The sequence below is a fragment of the Colobus angolensis genome, unplaced genomic scaffold, assembly GCF_000951035.1.
Source record: "Colobus angolensis palliatus isolate OR3802 unplaced genomic scaffold, Cang.pa_1.0 Scaffold19, whole genome shotgun sequence".
NCBI lineage: Eukaryota > Metazoa > Chordata > Mammalia > Primates > Cercopithecidae > Colobus > Colobus angolensis.
In genome coordinates this window covers 7,767,243-7,772,466 of record NW_012115043.1, presented here as the reverse complement: position 1 = coordinate 7,772,466, position 5,224 = coordinate 7,767,243, and the positions used below count along the sequence as shown (strand labels likewise).

The window sequence follows — 5,224 nt, the reverse complement described above, 5'->3', positions numbered from 1 at the left end:
CTGGAGTGCTGTGGCTGGATCTCAGCTCACTGCAAGCTCCGCCTCCCGGATTCACGCCATTCTCCTGCCTCAGCCTCCCGAGTAGCTGGGACTATAGGCGCCTGCCACCTCGCCCGGCTAGTTTTTTGTATTTTTTAGTAGAGACGGGGTTTCACCGGGTTAGCCAGGATGGGAAAATCTGAATTTTAAAAGATCAGCTCCTTCAATACATCCAGCCCTTTTTTCTTTTTCTATTTCAAATATTAGGGAGTATTTAGTATGACTTTTTTGGGGTAAAAATGCTTGGGACATTGGAATTGTATTACTATTTATTATTTGCACCCTCTACTAACCAATCCAGTCCAATCAACAACACATCCTTCAAAATTCCTTTAAATTAAGTGAGATTTTCAAGAGATGTTTATATTAATAAGCAGATTAAGTGACGCATTTACATTTGCTTTCTCTTCCATGCACCATCAGGGTGCCTGCATTGGAAATGGAATACATGACCAGCAAATGAATGGATGTGTCACATGTAAACAGCATGACTGGAAATTTAAGAAGCAAAATGATAAGAACCTTCGGGAAAGAAAAATTCATAAAAGTTTAGAATTACAAGAGGCCTTAATAGGCCATTTACTCCATTCCAGTAACAACAACTCGAGACGACAATCTATCCTATTTTTAAAAGGCTCCAGATTTCCAACCTCCCTAGATATCTCATTCTGCCGTACAATCTTGTCATGTGATTTGGGGGAAATATTATGACTGTTCTTTGCCCTACCTAATGCTATCTTTTCTCAGATAATATAGCAATACATCTTAACTCACTTCCAAGATATATAAATGTGTATAGGTGCATAATACATATGTATATGTGTCTGTGTATGTGTATATATATGTATATGTACATTAATGCATAAGACAGGCACCTAGGACACTCAATTTTGCTTGTATAAACACAGGCTTTGGAAACACATATATTAAAGGGACATACTCATCCCACATTAATCACAACAGGCACTATGAAACAAACAATGTCACAGAACAATTTTGGTCTAAAAATATCCAGTAGAAATCAATTTCATAAAACCTTGAGGTAAATAGGTTTCCTCCCACTATGAATAATCATAGTTTCTTCGCCTTCTACAAATACTGCCCCATTTTGAGCAACCACCACTAGCAGCATTGTAAAAATATAATACATACATATGTACTAGATCCAAATAAACAATGTTTTAACGTTTGGTTTTTCAAACCACTTAGCTAACAATCATTTTGGAAAAGGGCCCAGTGAAAAAGATAGTGATGGCAGAGTTCAGCCAGTGATAATGAACAAGTAGCCAGTTTTAATCAAGCAGTCCAGAGAACTGATTCAAATAAAACAAATCATTTTTGGAACATACATAGAATGAGGAAGTCCCAACCAAGGATTTAAAAAAAAAAAAAAAAAAGTGTCTGTTAGGAAATACACCAAAATGTTAACCATGAAATGCCACCTCTGGAGATGTAATTACAAACATGGGCTAGTTTGTTCAGATTTGTTATTCCTATCATTTGATTATCTCTATATTCTAAGTATTATAGACATCTCTTAAACTAAAACAAATCTGTCCCTGTGTTTCACAGCTCTCTAAGATAACATGTCTTTTACATAACCTCCTGGGAAAGGTGGTACAAGCTCCTGTTTTCCTCGTGTCTCCCAGTAACCTGCCTCCCATCACAGAACAGACTTCACCATGTTCCCCGAGGTAGCTCCTGTCATCACCATCATCATCCTCATCTCACGCTGAAGACTAAACAATGCGCCCCGCCTCGCCTCGCCTTGCCTCCCGGTTGCAAAGGCTTTATAATTTGTTGTTTTATCGGGGGGGGGGGAGATTTGGAGAAAGGTTTAGCAGATGATGAGCTGCCCCCACCCAAAGGCAGAGGAGAGGAGGAAGACACGTCGTCCCAGCCTCCACCCCGCTAAAGGCGGCCGGCGCCTGGGGACACCGGGGTCGCGGCTCTCCCCGGACCCTGAGAGGGAGTCGGCCGCCGCCCTCGGACCGAGACGCAGCCGAAGCAGGGGAGCTGGTCAGCGGATAAAGGAATGAGGCAGAAAGAGACGCGACCACCGTGGGGCCAAAGCAAAACACTATAAGCTTCTGGAGGGGCGGGTCCCTCGGCCCTCTCCGCGGGCGCCTCGGCTTCTACGCTGCTCGGAGGCGCCCGAGCGGCAGGAGGCCTCTAGAGCCGGGGACCCGGGAGGGCCGCGCCGCGCCGAGAGGGCTCCCCCAGCTCGCCTGCCGTCCACCCGGGACCCCAGCAGCACCGTTCGGCTGCAGTCCCGAAACGGCCACGGCCGGCCCTGCGCGGCCGGCAAAGTACACACACATACACAGGACCAGGAGGACAGAAGATGATGCGTTACCGTATGCGGCTCTGGAGCTGGCGGGGTGGGGCGCGGCTCCGGCGACCGGAGCCCGGCTCGGCAGAAGCTGCGGCGGTCGCGTCCTTTATTTTTGCTGCAGCAGCAGCGACTTGTCAAAGGGAAAGACGTAAGAGGCGGCAGCAGCAGCGGCGGCAGGCGAGTCTCGCGAGATTTGAGCGGAACTCTCGCGCAGCCGGGAGCCCTCGCCCCGCCCAGCAGGCCCAGCGCGGGAGGTGAAAGGGGAGCAGAGAGGAACGCTACTCAGGTGGAGCTGGGGGTTGAGCGAAAAGGGGGAAGGGGATTTGGGCGCTAGGGGAGCCAAGCTAGGTGCTGGGGGCACTTTGCCACCGCGCGGCCCTCACCTTTCAGCCCTCGCGGAATCCGGGCAGCCCCGACTGCCTGCGGGGACCTGACTCCGCAGATGAAGCACAATTGGGGGCGTTTCACAAAGGGTGGTGAGGAGTGGGGGGGCCATGCGGTGCGCCCCGTTTTCCTCGTGGTGGGCGGGGAAGACTCCGCCGCCGGGCGCGGCTCGGGAACACGTGATACGGCCGGCGGCAGGGCCAGGGCCACACCCCTTTATCTCCGCCGCGCACCCGGTGCCCCACGCTCTTTATCTCACATCGCAGCGGAGGGCCGGCCAAGTTCAATCACATAAAAGCGTTTCACTTGACCTACTCTTCCACTTTGTTCATGTCTTTGCGCCTTACGGGACTGCCAGAACCCTGCAGATGCCAGGGCCTGGCTCCTAGGTTTTCTTTTCTGCTTGGGAACACAGTAAAGTGTCCTTTGGGTGACTTACATCCTTGATCATGACCTCGACCTCCACAGTGAAACCCCATGAGGGAAAGGACACGGACTGGCTGAGTCCTCACCGTATCCCCAGTGCCTAACATAGGTCCAACTGGACATTAAATTGTTGAGTGAATACCCCATCTCCATCTTCCTCTTTCTACCTGGTTTTGCTCCTGGACTTCCGCCTTTCCAGCCACCTTCATGGTGTCTTTCCTTCCAAATATTCTAACGAGCACCAATTATGTGTAACTGACCGATGACATGGGGACAAAAAATAGAGTTGGCCTGTGCCTTCCAGAAGTTTGCCATCTAATTTGAGGCGTAGAGGAAGCACACAAACATACGAGCCATGAATGTGTCACTAATGTAAGAAATTACGGTATAGACAGACGAGGGAGTACTTGCCCATGGTTAAATTAGATATATGTTTGTGTGTCACATGAGGCAGTTTAGTCCAAGAGTTAGGAGCCATGTGCTTCACTGTCAGACACTGGTGGGAATTCTGGAATCCCACTTATCCCGGGTGTGTGACCTTGGGCAAGTTGCTTGACCTCTCTGAACCTCAGTTCCTTATGCGTCAATTTATTATACCAGTTCTTATTATCACAAGGTTCCTCTGAGGAGTAAAATATATGTAAAGCTCACATACGGCACATGTTAAGTACTCATTAAATAGTGGGTCTTACGTGTGTAGCTTTTAAGTTTCTATGTATAAAATGTGTATCTATTTCTGGTAAAAGATGTAAGGGAGTAGCTACATGAGGAGTGATGTCATTGTTGCTAGTGCTTTATGATCTGGGTATTGTGTGTGAAGCTCACGCAAAAGCAACAAGCTGGCCGGGCGCGGTGGCTCACGCCTGTAATCTCAGCACTTTGGGAGGCCGAGGCGGACGGATCACGAGGTCAGGAGATCGAGACCATCCTGTCTAACACAGTGAAACCCCATCTCTACTAAAAATGCAAAAAATTAGCCCAGGGTGGCGGCGGGCGCCTGTAGTCCCAGGTACTTGGGAGGCTGAGGCAGGAGAATGGCGTGAACCTGGAGGCGGAGCTTGCAGTGAGCCGAGATCGCGCCACTGCACTCCTTGTCCTCCTTTTAACTCATTAATGTACTCATCTATGCCACTCACAAATATCATGACATTCTGTTTTTCTTGAATTTGTAAAACTGTACTGGTTTTGCCCATTCTTTTTTTTTTTGAGACGGAGTTTTGTTCTTGTTGGCCAAGCTGGAGTGCAGTGGCACATCTTGGCTCACTGCAACCTCCGCCTCGCAGATTTAAGCCATTCTCCTGCCTCAGCCTCCCAAGTAGCTGGGATTACAGTCGTGTGTCATCATGCCTGGCTAATTTTTGTATTTTTAGTAGAGGCAGGGTTTCACCATGTTGGCCAGGCTGGTCTCGAACTCCTGAGCTCGTGACCCTCCCGCCTCGGCCTCCCAAAGTGCTGGGATTACAGGCGTGAGCCACCGTGCCAGGCCTGGTTTTGCCCATTCTATTTCAAGAAAAGGACTGCTTACTTTATAAGACCAATCAAGAGACTCCCTGTTTTACCCTCTCCTTAGCTTCCACCCTCAGAGCTGTGTGTAAAAGAGAATTGAATACAATTGTGTTCAGTTGCATACAATTAGCAAATACTGTTAGTGTCAGCAAGTGAGCCCTAACTACTAGCCACCATCACCTTGACCACACCACTTTTTCCCAAAACGCTGTTTCTTTCTTTTTTCTTTTTGAGGCGGAGTCTCACTCTGCTGCTCAGGCTGGAGTGCAGTGGCATGATCTTGGCTCACTGCAACCTCTGTCTCCCGGGTTCAAGCGATCCTCCTGCCTCAGTCTTCCAAGTAGCTGGGATTACAGGTGTGCTCCACCACGCCCGGCTAATTTTTTTGTATTTTTAGTAGAGACTGTTTCACCATGTTGCCCAGGCTGCTCTTGAACTCCTGACCTCAAATGATCTGCCCGCCTCAGCCTCCCAAAGTGCTGGGATTACAGGCATGAGCCACCACACTGTGCCAAAACACTGTTTCATACTCAA

The 5,224-nt window shown here is 48.9% G+C and overlaps 1 protein-coding gene across 1 annotated transcript in view; it reads right to left on the bottom strand.

Moving 5' to 3' along the window:
- Positions 1-2,491, bottom strand: part of HERC1 (HECT and RLD domain containing E3 ubiquitin protein ligase family member 1) — a 248,445-nt gene extending 245,954 nt beyond the window's left edge. The window contains exon 1 of the mRNA XM_011940429.1: positions 2,396-2,491. The gene's annotated coding sequence lies outside the window, so the exon portion shown is untranslated. The remainder of the gene's footprint in view (positions 1-2,395) is intronic.
- Between the last annotated feature and the right edge of the window lie 2,733 nt (positions 2,492-5,224).